This window comes from Oryza glaberrima, chromosome 12 (genome assembly GCF_000147395.1).
Source record: "Oryza glaberrima chromosome 12, OglaRS2, whole genome shotgun sequence".
Classification (NCBI taxonomy): Eukaryota; Viridiplantae; Streptophyta; class Magnoliopsida; order Poales; family Poaceae; genus Oryza; species Oryza glaberrima.
Genome location: NC_068337.1, coordinates 6491097 through 6509366, shown reverse-complemented (window position 1 = coordinate 6509366; position 18270 = coordinate 6491097). Strand labels below are relative to the sequence as shown.

At 39.2% G+C, this 18270-nt stretch overlaps 1 pseudogene; it reads left to right on the top strand.

The window, feature by feature from the left end:
• Positions 1 to 5901: 5901 nt before the first annotated feature.
• LOC127756773 (uncharacterized) lies at positions 5902 to 17977 on the top strand (annotated as a pseudogene).
• The last annotated feature ends 293 nt before the right edge of the window (positions 17978 to 18270 follow it).

Here is an 18270-nt window from a genome sequence, read left to right as displayed (position 1 = left end):
ATGGGTTCGGCATAGCTAGGGAGTTCACAGAGACTAACGATGAAGTACTCAATATTCCTGACCCATTGAAGCTCCGAGGCAAGGCTAGAAGGAGGAGGACTCGTCGCATCTGCAACAATATGGACGAGTCGGAGGTTGGCAGGGTGAAGCATTGCAGCAAATGCGATGAACATGGGCACACCTACAAGCATTGTCCTAAAGACAAGGAGAAACCAAGTGCGGCGGAGGCAGGACTATCAGGATCAGCAGAAGATGGAGCTCGCCCTACGGGTGAAGGCACTACCTCCACTCGACCACGTCCTAGGCGTCGTCGTGCCACGTCTGGCTACGTGGTGTAGTTCTTATGTTCTATGTTGGCATGTGGTTTTGCTTGTAATTCGTTTCGAACTTATCGATGTGTTTATGTTTCGTCGTGTAATGTCAGACTTCGGCATGTCATGTCTTTTGGTCTCGTGATGTAACGTCGGACTAAGGCGCCTAACGTCTTTAGGTATGCTGATGTATGTCGGATTTCGACACGTAATGTTATGTTATATTATCGAGCTCTACATATATGTTAAATTGCACGTCATCGGAGTGTACCATTAGTAATGTTTGCTATATTTAAATAGCCTGTACTCTTGTTATACATAATTATTCTCATCATTTTATTACTATTTCATAATTTTGCAAGTTATCTTTTGTTTTACATTACTACTTTTTGAATTGTTCTAACACGAAACACTATATTTTTCAGAGATGGCACGTCAGGATACACCTCAGTTGTTGGACCCGGCGATAGATCACCGACACCGGTCTCACCTTACTGCGGTGCAGGGGGCTCAGCTTGGGACGTTCCGGGCACGGACGTGTGGTGAGCTACTCACGGTTCATGACTCCTTTGTCGAGAGGTACGAACATTGTATTACTATAAGTTAGTTGCGCTGTAATATTTTTTATAATGACATATTAATTTGTTATTGCAGGCTGCGTGAGGCCGGCCTCCTACCGATGTGTCAGCTGGTGGAGGCTGCCGTCGGCGACGCGGACCCGGCCAGACGATGGACTGTGGACAGGTCCCTCCTAGTAGCTTTGGTCGACCGATGGAGGCCAGAGACGCACACTTTTCACTTGCCGTGCGGTGAGGTAGCCTCTACCCTACAGGACGTATTGTACTTGTTGGGGCTACCGCTCGCGGGAGACGCTGTTGGGCTAGTGACCACGACTGTGGACTGTGGACTGACAGCGCGCACCGCACCTCCCGCTCGAGCCGTTGGCACACCACCGCAACACCGGACCTACGAAGAGGTGGCTGCTTCAGTTCACCGTGAGTGTTTTTGTACCGAAATGACAAGCGTATTACATATTTAGTCCACAGTTAAGGTGCCTAACATTTTATCGACGGCTTGCAGGTCGAGCAACTACAGGCGGAGGCCGACGAGTACTCCTACAGCTGCTGTTTGGAGGCGTACTTGCTCTGGCTTTTTGGCTGGGTGATGTTCTGTGGCGGTCACGGGCACGCGGTCGACAAGGGACTCGTGCACTACGCCAGGAGCATCGCCGACGCCGCGGTAGGCGAGGTGCCTCAGTGGAGCTGGGGTTATGCGTTGTTGGCGTCTCTGTACCGTGCACTTTGTGAGGCTTGCACGAAGATGGATCCCAGCGCGACCTTTGGTGGGTGCCCTCTCTTTCTTTCTATCTGGGCAGCTGAGAGGATTGCGATCGGCCGCCCTGAGGTGGGCCAGCATGCGTACAAGGAGTCACTGTACGAGGAGCGACCAGAGGTCGACTACCCTATGATGGGTACTCTGTGGTGCCGTCGTCAGGTACGTTGCATCAATCTTATCGTATTGTTAAGTTAATTGCTAAGTTCATTGTACATCACATCGATCGTCTCGTATTGCAGCGCCGATGGGCTCACGTCCAGGTTAGGCGGTCGTATCCTGAGTTTGTTATGGAGTTCGACCGCCTTCTGCCGACTGACGTCGTGTGGGAGCCCTATAGTGCCACGGCTACCCAGGCTCGTGCGCCGTTGGGTCTGTCCACACTCTGCACCAGGGACCAGGCGTACTGGATGACTACGGTTCCGATGGTCTTCGACATCTGCGTTGAGCCTCACGCCCCTTTCCGCGTGATGCGGCAGTTCGGTTTCCGTCAGCCCTTTCCAGTACCGTTTCCGACCACCGTCCCAACTGCTGTTCACCGGTAAGATCTTTCACTACGCTTTCCGTTGTTGCATTAAAATCTACCTGTTCACAATAATTTGTAACATCTGTCGATTCACACTAATATTACACATTAACTCGCAGGTACTCGCGCAAGGGTCAGCAGTCAGCTGGCGACTGGCCCGCCAAGTTGGCGATTGTTGAGGACTGGCTGCTCGCAACCGAGGAGGTCGTGGACTACGAGGGAGAGCCACACACTGAGGAGGCGTACCAGGCCTACCTACGCTGGTACCAGCCACGCACTCGTACTCACCTTCGCTCCCTTGGAGCAGCAGCCCCACGTTGCGAGCACTAGAGACCTCTACGCCAGGCACCGCGACCAGGACTTCGCTCGTGCTGTGAGTACCCTGCATCGCACCATTCCTTTATGTTTTCATGTCTTTCTCTTCGTCAAATTTTACAAATATTTACGAACAAATTAACCATGCAGGTCGACGACATCAACCGGGTCGTCGTTGACGGTTCAACGACGATCCAACGTTTAGGCGTGGGGATTCCGGTATCCGTAGAGGAGCACCTGACGACGTACATGTGGATGGTGGAGTCGATACGCTCGATTCTCCGAGTGCTCACCTGTCGTGCAAACGACGTTGCTCGGGCAGACGCAGCTGTACAGCGGCCACCCGTACCGACTGGTCCCCGTCCAGCTGCGCACGTTCCTAGGCCGACTCCCCCTCCGCACCGGAGGTAAGTATTTTTATTACTATTTCTGTACATGCCTCGCACATATAAGTGAGCCGTTTCACTTGCCGATTGCTTCAGGGTTTCGTGCACCGTTCAGCACCCCGCCTTCCTCGGCTAGGCCTTCTGTTATGCCCCCCACAGGTACTTAAAAAAACAACATTAGTTCGACAATCAATTTACATGCATTTTATGTCTTAGCTTACAAGGGTCCCGTTGTCGATGTGTAGGTTTCGCCCAGTTCGCTATGACGCAGGCCGCCCACTTCTCCCAGGCTGCAGGGTCAGCGTCTCAGGCAGCTGCGTCGACCTCGCACTCAGCGCAGTTCTGGCAGTACACCGGGACTTCGTCACAAGCAGCCGGCACGTCGAGTCAGGGTCCACCACTGGACCATGCTGGGACCTCGTCGGACCGCTTGCTGCCTTCCACCTTGCTCTTCGACATCACTGACTTCGACTTTGCTTCAGGTTCGACAGAGGACGTCATCGGCCCCTCACAGCTGGGAGGCGCACTGCCGATGCAGACGCAGGACCAGGCGCAGGCCACTCCTCCGCGGGACACTCGTGCTACCCGTGCTGTGCCACCGGATCGTTTCACCTACTCCTAGGACCACGTGCGAGCACAGGCCCGGAGGACCAAGCGTGGTCGCGGCGCGGGGCAGGGCCAGTAGAGCAGTCTTCTCTTTGTTTATTTGCTTCACTTTCCAGTACTGTATGCTTGTGTAATGACTACGTTGTTGTTATATGTGCACGATACCTTTCGGCGCATGCACGATGCCTTTCGGCGCATACACGACTACTTTCTGCCGCACTGATGCAGCCTCCTTTATTCACGTGCGATACGAGTATTTGCCCGCCATTTGGCGCATACGACCAATGTAACTTTCGGCGCCGATCAGGCATGTAACTTTCGGCGCCAATCAGGTGTACCCACCATACCCCACCACGTTCACATGTTAGAGGTATCACTCGATTTTTTGCGCCTATATAAGTCACCTTAACGAGTGAGGCCTCACAATCTTTCAGAATTCAGTCACATTCAGTACTCTCTTCCCCACTTGCTTCATTACAAATCCGACCGGCTTTCGTCAATGGCTAGACGCCGGGGTGTTGAGGATCCAAACTGGCGTAGCGATCCTTGTGTATACCTACTACCACCTTGGTGCCAGCGTCCTCTCTGCCTATGCGGTGATCGATGCCAACTAATGGCTTCGAGGAATCCTGATATTCGAGGAAGGCGCTTTTTTAGGTGCCCTAACTATGTCCGTGAGGTATTTTATTATCTGCATATGCTTATTCATTCCGTATGGGCAATCGCTTTATTCTTCGTAACACTACTCTATTCGGCAGACCCGCACTACGGCTTGCGCATACATCGAGTGGGTCGATACAGAAAATCCCGTTCTCGACCTAACCACTTGTTTACAAGAAAGTCACTGGTATTTCGCATCCGAAAGTACTGAGCAATACTTACAGAGAAAAGCGGCTTATAAACGACAATGTCGTGAACAACAGAGCGACTGGCGGGTGCTAACTATAGCACTCCCTCCATGGGAAGCCCGTCCAAGATGCAGGTGTGGTGATCGTTGTCAGGTTCTTCGTTCCATAAATCCTACAACATTGGGTCGAAGGTTCTTTGTTTGTCCAAATATTCTTGACGACGATTTTATGTTAAGAATATTTTGATTACATGAATCCTTATTTTCTCACAACATTTACTAACTTTGCTTGCTTTACATCTATTCTTTCCTCCCAGGAACCACCAAGGAGATGTCAATACAGAGAATGGATAGACATCAGAAGGGTTCTAACTCCACCTAGCCGTGTTGTGCAGCTTGAACTACCAGAGCAATACAGGGTTACTAAAACGCGGTTTGAGAGAGGAGAGGGATCCTCACGTAGGGGTTAGCTATTATCGGACAACTTGGCATATTGAAATTTCTACTCTCATGCTTCCTTGTCCCATTACTACATCGTCGTTGTGTTCAACTATTGCACTACCTCCTTCCTAGTTCGAATCTAATATCATCTATGTAACCGCAGTGCAAATAGTTGTATCATGTTCAAATTGTACTACTATTTCTTCATGTTACATAATTCTCCTTGTTTAAGTCCATATAATGTTTCTACGACCCAGACTACGATAGGCCTATATAAATTATCCGAGTACTAATACGTCGAATAAGGTACAAAATAATACCTCACTTAACATATGAAATTGTGCAACAACCAACTTCAATATATTTTTATAACAATAGTAACAAGTTTTACCAATAAATACTTCTTTATTTATTATTAATATAACATAGAAAAATCTTTTGGCCGTACTTTTTACATCTGGGTCCTAGGGCGGCAAGGGACCCAGATGAAAAAAGTACGGCCGCAAGCTCTTTATGGGCGGCCAAAATTGCAATTAGCCCCTTGCTGCCCTCTGTATGGGCGGCAAGGGCCTAATCGCAATTTTGGCCGACGGCGGCAGACGGCGCGGTCGACCCACCGTCTGCCACGTCAGCTTGCCGCCCACCATTGGGGCGGCATGGGCTATTTCTGTAATTTTTTTGGTCGATAGATTATTTCTGTAAATATTAAAAAAAAATCTAAAAACGAAAAAAATTCTTGAAGAATAGCTAGAAGAAGAGGAAAGAGATAAGTACTGTTCACTGGGCCTCTGGCCTATTATAATTTGTCTATGGGCTGAGATTAGGCCCATCTTAACTTGAGCTGCTCTTTTTTTCCTTGGGACTAATAGTAGTAGCCCATCCTCCCCGACCCCCGAACGAGGCCCATCAATCATCATCAGGTTATTGGTGGATCGTTTGTCTGTCTGTCGTAGCCGTGTGGGGTCACCGACCGAGTGAGTGAACACATACTCGCGCGCTGCGCCCCCCTCTCCCTCAGGGGAGGTGCAGGCCGGCAGCACTTTAACCGAGCAAATTAGATGCAAATGCTCTCGCATTAGGGAAAATCCGGGACTCTAATAAGCAAGCTAGATCGAGGGCCTGGATAGCTGAGGCGAAATGGTGAAGGATGAACAAGATTTGTGCGGGATCAATGTCTCGGAGAGGGGGAAGATGAATTTGGAGCTCGAGCTGCTGATGAAACAGTGTAGGAATATGGCCGAACACTATCACGAGCTGGAGAAAGATTTGAAGCTCCATGACGTGCTCCTCCTCCTGCAAATCCTCCCAGCAGTTCGCCAAGATTTGGGATGGATTCGTCTCTACATCAACAATGCTGCGGACCAGGACAACAGTAAGCCCTAATACTCGCTATAGCTAGCCCACTGTTCTAGTTCGTTCGTGGATCGGATGAAACTTGATGACTAATTCACCACTAATCCTTCCGTATATATATGCGTAGCTCAACTTCTGCACCAACAGTGGAATGCGCAGTTGGCGATCAACCCTCCTGCCAAAGATTTACAGCACATCCTCTTCCTGACCTATTTGCCACGAGGACCTGGGAATCAGCAAAAAGTTCTGAGGGAGACCTTTAACAACCACAAGTGGGAGCTCAAAGAAACGATCAAGAGCAACAATACGAGCCATGTCGATATACGCAAACTGTTATATGCAAAGAAAAATAAATCTCAGAAAGACGACGTCGACGCTACATTTAAACTTAACATGATCGAGCTCTCATTGAGTGAAGATCCGGTATGCATGAATGTTTATTATTTACTCTCCTAGTAGCTATATATATTTATGTAGTTTCGCCAATATATAATGCAATATAAGTTGGATAACTGATCTACAATTATAACATTTTGGTTATGTTGTATTCCAACAGAACTCGCTGCCTTGCATTGCTCTCTGCCTGGTATATCAAAGCAACAAATCCCCCATGCTCTACCTTATTCAATCACTTGTACATCGTTTGCAGGTAATTCCCGGTATTTCTGTCGTCCATATATATAGTTAGATGATATAAATGCATGTGCTTTGTGACTCTTTAGTCAGATTGTGCAATAATTATCTAAATTGATTAGGGCAGCATGGTGCATATATAGTAAATTTCCTATATGCATATATATATATATATAAAGTGCATGTGTGTTTTTCCTTCTTTAATTTTGTATCCTAAGGCTTGGTACCATCCTATAACCTAGTCCTGCTCTTTCTCATATATACCAATTTGATGAGACTCAACCCGAGCCCATCCACAAGCTAGGATTTAGGCCCATAAAAATGCTAACGGTCAAGCAGAAGTTACCTTTTCAATTTTATCAAACGTTTTAGCTGTAATTTTTGACCCGTAAGGGTGGTTATTTATACTCTCCCAATATATTAGTCGACATATCTACTGACATTTCCATTGCAGATTCAAGTACGACCAAGTGCCCAAATCGAACAGAAGAAAATAGGTATTTATATATGTATGTGTATGTGAACTAAATTCTATCGTACATCATCGCATCGCTCGCCCTTTGGATAGCCCCAAACTGAGAAGGGTGTCGATCCCCTACCGCATTCCCCAATACGGCAATTCATGTATGCTTTGACAATTATGACTATAGTTCTCATTTCTTACATTAATATTTTTTTTAAAAAAAACACACAAAAATTCATAGCGCCCTTCATTTTGTCATATTGTTACCAATTTGGTGATATATTAATATGTGCCCATCTCATTTATCACTCATTCAATAGCAGTTATCATGCATGCGTGCAACCACCGAATCTGATGTCCCCCGAGCCAAATCTAGCACCATTGGCCCTTTGCATTTTTGCCTCCAGGTGTTCCAGTAGGCTTGAGATGCCAAATCCAAGACCTTGGCCGAATCCTTGAGGAGTGAAGAGGGAGAGGATTACAGTTAATCTGCCACCCCACCTCTATTCTATTATATAGAGTATTGTTTATGTTGTTACCAAATACCCCTTCATGTGTTTTACAAAATAGTTCTTCTACATATGATTCTATTTTATTTCATCTCTAAAATAAAAATTTATTATGCAAAGACATCTACAGGGACTAAATTGGTGCTTGCATACCGTTTTGGCCTTATTTCACATGCATAGTGGTGGAGCCACCGCTCTAGCTCGCCGTCAAACGTTCTATTAACGTTATAGCTGTTGAAAGAATTGACCATAGAATTTCTATAAATAATACTGGATATAGTTAAGTTATGTCCGGCTTTAAGATTCTTTCTAGCTCCGCCACTGTATATGCACCAGACAAGTTCATACACTAAATTGTCAAGTTAGTACAATTTGCGACAGTTTGTTTTCGTACAATCAGGGGAAGTTGTATGCTTTAATTGTTCAGAAAAAATAATTAATTACTTCCAACAGGAGTCTATTGTTTCGCTCCTGGTTCACTTCATCCTAGGGTTGATTTATTTTGTTGGTGGTACTCTTTTGATTATGTCATAGTTTATTGGATCTCAGGGGTGATGATTTATTTCAAGGCTGAGGTCTTTGGTTCATGTCTAACACCTTAAATATCGTGAAATAAAAACTTTGGGTAGCTAAGCATATCCTTATTAAGAAAATTGAAATAGAGCAAATCAAACGGCAGTGATAATGGTCAAGATATATAGTTGTATTAACTTTCTAAGAAATTCTATTTAGTATTTCGTACAAATTATATTTCTACCTATCATTTAACACTAGAAATTATAGTGACAGAGCGTCACTTTATTTGCGTGTTGCATCCGTAAAGAGTGGGAATGATATGTTGTACTAATTCAGTTTTATGCTGCATTTAGTCAAGAATTCTACATTGATCATTAATTGGCACACTCTATCAGATGCTGATAATGGGAAATACTCTGAAGATGAAGATGACTATAAACGTTCACAGAAGTACCTGGTGAGTAATATTTCTTCCAGCGGGCTTACATTCATTCTACAAATAACTTTGGTGGTGCAACTATTTGAACTTTCAGTGATTCATTTATATTTGAGAGGAGTTAAGCATATTTACAAATCAAATATCATCTCAGCTGGCATGATATTTTGGAGTGTGATATTTCTACCGTATATTACACACATTGAATTAATTTCAGTCTGGTTCTACATAACTTCTTCTGTATACAGATGAAGGGCAAAGATAAAGTTGTTGATGAACATAGTAATAACAACATTCAAAGCGCCATTACCTTGCGTGACACTATTGTTCGTCGTTTGGATACATGGCTGCAACAACACCAGGACATAGCAAGCACAATCGAGGCACTCCTTCCATTTCAGAATGTAAGATGTTCTTTTTTAAGATGTAAGATGTTTCGATTTTGTTCTAAATCAAGTTTCTTTGAATTTGATCAAATTTATTAAAAGTAACAGTAATTTTAACACCAAACAAACATATATCGTAGAAATATATCAATGGTGGATTTAATGAAATTGATTTGGTGTTGTAGATATTATTATATTTTTCTATACACTTGGTCAAACTTAGAGAAGTTTGAGTTAGGATTAAATCAAAACATTTCATATTCTGAAATGGGAGAATAAATGGAAGGATTTCCGTACAAATGCCAGACTCTTTTTATTTGGTGAGAATATAGACAGAAAAAATTAACAAACTTTATTGAAAAATCCATTTGACATATACCCCTAAACTATAATGGAAGTAAAAAAAAACAGCTCTAAATTTCTAAACCGAACATATTCACCCTTTTAACTTCGAAAACCATCCACTTTATTGCCCTCAAACAAAAACTTTCATTACAAGGTAGTCCAGTAAGTAAAAAGTTTAAAAAGGTAATGGGGGCCCAAATGGCAGTGTCACACACTATATATTTTCTTCCTCAACCTTCAGCGCCACCCTCCCTCTCTCTTGGCCATTACTTTATTCTCATTATATACTTCCTCTATTTACTGTAGTTAATGATATTTCTCTCTTTCTTAAGATGTTTTATCCTTCAATTATTTCTAGCCATTGAATAATTAACCTATGGTGAAAATTTTTGTCTCCCTCCTTTTATTAAGTCACATCTATTTAATTCTAGTTCATTCTAACAATAAACACTTGTTAATCATGCACCCTTCCAGGACCTTGACGATTTTATACTGGAAAAGATGAATGATATGCTATCAGTAGTACATAGAACGCTTGTGAAAAGAAAAGGTACCCTCAAGGGCTCCCAGGTGTTTGAAGAGAATAAGAGGGCATGTTTACGTCCAGGAGCCTGCTATTGAAAGTTCTCAGATTAAAGACTTCTCAAATCTCGGTAAGAATGAAGTTTAAGATGCATTAGGCCAGAGATAGACCGAATAATTCTACAGAGATTACTAGATTGATGATGCATTTGGTGTGTTTCAAGGATATTTATTGTTCTCCTTGTGTTACGATAAAGCTTAAAAGGGTCAACCCTGTTTTTTTACATAATAGTCAATTAACTATTTGCAAATTAATATTTATTATTGCATGTAATGCTTACAATCTTCACAATGCAGATATTTTTACAACCACTAAACATCAAATTTTGAATACTTCACAAGTTTCACAAAATGAAGCAGTAATTACTCAACAGAGTCAGGTGTGTATGTGTCATGCACACAGACTTTCTTTCAACATTTTCCATTATGTTTTGCGCCTTTACTATTAATTAGTTGCCTGATTTTTTTTTTTGAAAACAGGTAAATGCATTACCCAGCTTTGGGAGAGCCAAAACAGAGACAGAATCTTACATAAAGGAAACGAAAAAATAGTTGCCTGATTTGTTTCTCTCACCAGTCACCTAAACCATTAAACTTGCACAATATATAGAGTGATAGCTATATTTTGACTAAGGAAGTGTGAAATAAGGTGCAAAAATGAAAAAAAAAACAGAGCAAAGTGTGTTTTAAAGTGAATCTTTGGCAATAAAAGGTAGCTTAAAACTTATCTATATGTGCAGCTGGGAGAAGTGCCATATCAAGCATAAGAAAAAGAAAAGATGTCTTCTGTTTTTAGTAGTTATTCTTAGGGCTTGTTTAGATCCTTGGCAAAATTTCACACCTGTCACATCGAATGTTTGCACGCATGCATGGAGTATTAAATATAAATGAAAAAAATAACTAATTACACAGATTGCGTGTAAATTGTGAAACGAATCTTTTAAGCCTAATTGCGTCATGATTTGACAATGTGGTGCTACATTAAACATTTGCTAATGACGGATTAATTAGGCTTAATAAATTCATCTCGCGGTTTACAGGCGGATTCTGTAATTTATTTTGTTATTAGACTACATTTAATACTTCAAATGTGTGTCCGTATATCCGATGTGGTACGCCAAACTTTATACCCTTGGATCTAAACACAACCTTAATTTGTTTACAGTCTGCTGTCCCGGTTGACATGAAGCAATATGATTTCTATGCCCGCAACCAACAACAGTTTCCAGTAAACCTTCCTGATTTTCGGCCGGAAGCTTTGAATGCATCATATGTGCTTCAAACTGGCGAAGTAATAACCATTCACGGTCAAAGTCAGGTATGTTCCGGATGTGCTTACCATTTGTTTCTCCACCTTGTTTTTTTTTTCCGTGTTGAGGCATACATGGTAAAAAGGTAAATTACAGAGAAATATATACTTGGATCAATTGAATTGTCAATGCCTAGATATCCAAAACCGTGTAGATATATATGTATATCATGCCCGGAGATTACGGGCTTGTGATCTTTGCAAAAAAAAAAAGGGTATTTTTTCATAAAAGCATTCTTACACCATCTTTAAAGCTAGGATAGCTAGAAAGAGCTAGCATACGAGGGATTAAGATAGGAGTAACCACGTATTTCTAACCCTTTATTTAATCCAGAGGGGTTCAATAATGGAACCCTGGCTACAGTGTGTTCACACTGAACGCATGTGCCAACTGTGCTAGAGTTTACATCATCTTATTATCAAATAGGAGTATATATATAGTTTCAGTCTGCACTGGATTAGGTTAACTAGAAACTCATGCATTGCACGTATGTTTCAGGAAACAAATGCATTCAGAACAAGTACCTACTAATTCCATCTGGGTTCATTGCACGTACGATACGATCGTAGACATACTCCATTCTCCAAAAACAGTGTTGTACGTAAAAGCTGGGATACTAGTTAAGTACTATGGTCGAATGGGCAAGACGATATTGCCAAATGATTAACTGGAATATATAATATGGTACTCCTCCGTTTCACAATGTAAGTCATTCTAGTATTTCTCACATTCATATTGATGTTAATGAATCTAGATAGATATATATGAATCTAGATAGATATATATGTCTAGATTCATTAATATCAACATAAATTTAGAAAATGCTAGAATGACTTACATTGTGAAACGTAGGGAGTATTACTCAGAGTTATGTAAACAATTAAATGCATATATTTGTCTATATTCAATTTTTGGAGATATTTCAACACGTCTTGTTGCCAATATTATATAACATATTTGCTGGAGTAATTAACATATATAGTAGTAGTAGTACATAGTAGCATTCAAACTGAAAACTAGGGTAGTATATATACAGGTATGTATATGCATTTGCATGCTAAGTACCTGGGAATAGTGGTGCATGTGGTATACTTTTCCAATTAACCTCCCTCATTTTTCACATGCACGTTTCCCAAACTACTAAACGGTACACTTTTTTAAGCAAAAAGCTAATACTTAATTAATCATGTGCTAATGAGTCATTATGTTTTGCGTGCACAAAGGATTAGCTCCCAACACCATCTACCAAACCCAACCTAATTGTACCTGACAACATAAGCAAAAAACTTGTTTGATGATGATGATAGAGATGACAAAGCGACATCAAATCGGGCACCCGATCATTAAAAAAAAATCAGGCGCTGTTTCATATCTAATAGAGAAATGTTTAAGCACTAAGATAAAAATGTTTCCATTTATTAAAATAGTGAAATAAAGTTAGATCAAAGATTGAAACATCTTGTTCTTCACTAATGAAACATGAAGCTTCAAAAAAGGATCTTGTGAGTGCGTTCCTCATTACAACATTTCTTTACGGTGGTATTACAATACTGGTAGTACAACCAATGTAAACCATTTATTTTTATGTATCTAAACCATTTATTTTTATGTATCTATTTATAGTACCGCATCAACTATTGATAGTGTAATAATTTTCTATTGGTAATAAAACTCATTAATGAACAATTCTATTGATGATAATACTATAGAGAGCTCTGTAAAATACTCTTGCAAAATGAAGTGTATTGTGTTTGATATACATGTTTTCTCACACTTGCTGAATGGGAACAAACTGCAGCAATACCACGAAGCAAGCATTGTTCGTACAAATCATCCCGAACAAGTGGAGGCAGTTCAAGAGTTTCAACCACAGGTAATAGTTAGTAGCTGCCCAGCTGATTGAAAAATAAATTAACAAATTCAGGCTACTCATAAAAAGCAATAGCAGGAAAACATCGGGGTCATAAACTTTATAATAAGTTTGTAAAATACAACAAATTTACATGATATTACAATAGTATACCCTCCATTCATTTCTATAGGGCTTATTATGATTTCAAAAGTCAAACTATCTAGCTAGTTAAATTACAAGTATATTTAGTGTATAACAGTTATACCAATAGATTTGTTCTTTATCATGTTCTACATGATATCGGTTTTATAACTATTAAGAAAGTATTTTGTGACAAATTAATTGTCAAAGTTTACTCTTCAAGAATTAGCCTTTTTTTTCTTGTAGTGTTTACTTAGCACGGTGCAACATGACACTGCGGGTAACAATCCGCTATTCCAACCGAACCTTCCAAGGGGACTCGCCAATGCTAATAATGATTTTCTACTGAACGTGAACAATATATCACACGTGCGTCAAATTGACGCACCGATAACCATTGATCAGGTATATCTCGTTGCATTTTGGTATATTGATGGATAACTAAAGAAAAATCTACATCGAATTTCATAATGATCTACTCTTCTTCCGGTTTTTGATATATGATGCCATGAACTTTTGACGTGAGTGTGTTTCTCATTTTAACATTTCTTTATGGTTGTATTACAACGCTGGTAGTACAATCAATTTAAACCATTTATTTTTTATGTATCTATTTATAGTACCGCATCAACTATTGATAGTGTAATAATTTTCTATTGGTAATAAAACTCATTAATGAACAACTCTATTGATGATAATACTATAGAGAGCTCTGTAAAATACTCTTGCAAAATGAAGTGTATTGTGTTTGATATACATGTTTTCTCACACTTGCTGAATGGGAACAAACTGCAGCAATACCACGAAGCAAGCATTTTTCGTACAAATCATCCCAAACAAGTGGAGGCAGTTCAAGAGTTTCAACCACGGGTAATAGTTAGTAGCTGTCGAGCTGATTGAAAAATAAATTAACAAATTCAGGCTACTCATAAAAAGCAATAGTAGGAAAACATCTCTAGCGGAATATTCTTAATACCCCTCCAGTCATAAACTTTATAATAAGTTTGTAAAATACAACAAATTTACATGATATTACAATAGTATACCCTCCATTCATTTCTATAGCTTATTTTGATTTCGAAAGTCAAACTATCTAGCTAGTCAAATTACAAGTATATTTAATGTATAATAGTAATGCCAATAGATTTGTCCTTTATCATGTTCTACATAATATCTTGTTTTATAACTATTAAGAATGTATTTTGTGACAAATTAATTGTCAAAGTTTACTCTTCAAGAATTAGCCTTTTTTTTTCTTGTAGTGTATACTTAGCACGGTGCAATATGACACTGCGGGTAAACATCCAATGTTCCAATCAAGCCTTCCAAGGGGCCTCGCCAATGCTAATAATGATTTTCTGCTGAAACGTGAACAATACATCACATGTGCCTCAAATTGGCACAGCGATAACCATTGATCGGGTACATCTTGATGCATTTTGGTATATTGAGATATCTAAAGAAAAATCTACTTCGAATTGCATATTGATATACTCTTTCTCCGGTTTTTAATGTATGTTGCCATGAACTTTTGATGTGGCATTTAACCATTCATATTATTTAAAAGTATATATAAATGTTATTTAATTTGTTGTGAATTGTTTTATCATCAAATAAACTATAAATTTAACTTATACTTTTATATATTTATACTAAACTTTTTAGAATGAAAGTCAAATGTTATACGAAAAATCAACGATGTTATACATATAAAATCGGAGGTAGTATATGAAAAGAGATAATCCAAGAAATGCCATTGACAAGCGTACAAGTCCCAGAAATGCCATCGACAAGTGTGTGTTCCAAGAAATGCCATTGTACAAACGATTTTGTCTCAAAAATGCATCGTCGTTAGAGTTCCGTCCATTTTGCGCCGTTAAATACATTGTTCATCCTATAGAACTTAACTGCGCGGAATGGATGGAACCCTAATGGCGATGGTATTTTTGGGACAAAGTCATTTGTACGATGGCATTTATTGGAACTCACACTTGTCGATGGCATTTCTAGGATTTGGACGCTTGTCAATGGTATTTCTTGGATTATCTCATATTAAAAACATGTAGGTACGTATCAAGCTCATTATAAGGGCTTGTGATCTGTGAATATAACTTATTTGATATAGATGTATTCTTACACTTGCGTAAACGTTGGAACCATCTGCAGCGATATCCTCAGGCAAGCTCCATCCCTATAAATGAAGCTCAGCAAGGAGAGGCATTGCAGTGTCTGGAGCAGGTACTATAACCTAATTAGTTATTTATCAGGCGTCATGTATGTTTTATATATTTTCTTTGCTGAAGAATGTACTTTCAGAAACTAACTCTTCTTAATTGAGTACTTGTACATGTACATGGTCTAACAGGATTGGCTAGAAAAAGTCATCAAAGCTCCAGAGTTTAAAGAACTTTTGAAATCATGCTCCAAATATGATGATCAGGAGGTACTTCACAATTCATTTTTAAACTGTATATGATTGCTAGCAGCAACTTGTGACTTTAATTCGAAATATATATATTTTTGTAAGTTTATAGTATTACAATATAGTACTTTCCAATGGAAACATATGCATGCATACCAATTTCTTTTCTCTTTAAACTGCGCATTTGAAATTATTGAAGCTAAAATTTTAAAAGTGTGATCAAATCTTATCTTATCTTAACCATTGAATATTTATGACCGATGTGAGCATTTTATTATATGTGTATTAATTTCCTCGTGGAAAACAATGTATTGATTGTGATTCCTGAAGTGGGTTAGAGATTTGAATTTGGTCTGCAGGATAAATCAACGTGTGTTTTTACTGAGCCATCCACACTAATAAACCTTATGGACAACTAATTATATTGCTTCTAATTATTTGCAGAATGACTTTCCAAGCGAGATGAGAATTAATGAGTTACCATCATCCCCGTCTGTGATGGCTGCCTACAATTCGCAAGATGAGATTCTTGATCCGGAGGTGTGGCATCGGCTTTTTGTTCTTTTTCTGCTCTTAATCATATTTGCACATATATATTAGCACCATCATTATGTAGAGTGTCATTATTGGCGTGCATTACCCTATATAATTGAAACCAAAAGCTTGACATGTATTGAGCCACATCATGTTAAAAATACTCCCTCTAGTACAAATTATAGGGCGTCCTTGTTTCTATGAAAATCAAACTCGCTAAATTTTTGACTAATTATTACACTAGTAATATTATGCTAAGTATTATACATGCTATACCATACATTTTTATTTTAAAATACTTTTATATGATACTAATTTTATAGTTATTGATAACATAATATAAATTAAACTAATTGTAAAAGTATATTATTAAAAATCATGTAAAAGAAATATCGGTCTTATGATGTAGGACGGAGAGAGTAGTAGCCTTTGGATCATTGTCATGCTTTGATCTCAACCATTTATTTGTCATATGCTTTACAACTTTGTGTAGTTATTGTTATATAAAACTTCATGTGCATTGAATTGTGACACCTAAAATGTTATAATAGCCAATAGATCCGTTTCATGTTTAATACGTAAGCATCCAAGTGTCATGTAGAATTGTAATTTCACATAAAATAATATAGAAAAACTAAAGCTTGACATGAATTGAGCTACATCATCTAGAAAATTATAGCCTTTGGATCTCTCTCATGCTTTGATCTCAACCTTTCATTGGTGATATGGATTTACAACCAACTAAATACAGTTATTGCTATAAAGCTTCATGTGTATTGAATCATGACACAAAAAAAAATATTATAGCCATTGGATTTCTCTCATATTTGATACATAAGCATCCAAGTGTTATATAGAAAATTGTAATTTCACATCAACTAATATAGACAATGTAAATTTAGATATTACGAGTAAACAATTTATAAATTGTTTTCTTGAATTTGTGGGGTATCCCCTAGTTGATTAGATATGCCTAGAAGGTTGTGAGCTGATATATATGTTCTAATCCCTTCATTAATACTTGGTGCTTGACATTTAGCACATCGAAAGAGTCTCCATTAGACATATTTTTTTTATTGTTTTACTAATCATGTATTTGTAAGAAATATTGAGCTTTCAACTACAAGAAAGTATTATTCATAGTGAAGTTATTAATGCCAAGGCATTTTCACATACCTAAACTTAGAATCTCTGTGTACATTATTGGTGATTTAAGAATTTAGGTTTGACACATGTATTAATTTTAAACTTTATCTTTTCTAAGTAACTGAGTGTACATGCATGGTTTCTTCTGCAATATGTCTACTCGTACTTGGAGTAAGGAGATATATATCTCATAATTAGCCTTAACAGTTGCTATATACATCCACCCAATACTCAAAATAGTTTTCCTTTTCTTCTTTAAATTATTTTAATTTGCTTCCCAAGAATATAGGATCCATTTTACTATTTGTTATCTCGTGAGATCTGCTCTATTAACAATGTTGTGAATTGTGAAAGTATATATATTCTCCAATTTTAAGTAAAATGGAGCTATTGTGCGTATATATTGTTTTCTTGTCCAAATACTATAATTTTCAATAAAATATTCTCTTTCATTTTGGTAATTGTTTACAGGTGCCACCACTTCTTGGATCCTTTGCTGTTAAACTGACAGAGACTGAGCCACTGGATTCTTACAATGACCTGAAAGGGCACTTTGAAGACATTGAGAACTGGGAAGCTTCATAACATTTACAAAGGCAATAGTAGAACTTTATTTTAGGGTTCTTTCACGTGGTTTAAGAGAACCCGAAGATAGTAACGTTCGCCTTCAGCTAGATGGGCTGTAACGATTCTGCCAACTTGAAAGATAGCAGTTCTTTCCCTCTTTTGTCAAAACTTTCCATTCTTTCCTGACTGCCAAGTATAATGCTCTGGAAAATCACGGTACAATATTTCTCGTGCTTCCTTGTGTAACCTATTCGCTTCGAAGTATGCAGTCAACATTGACTTTTCAACACCATCATGTTCAAGCACTTCAT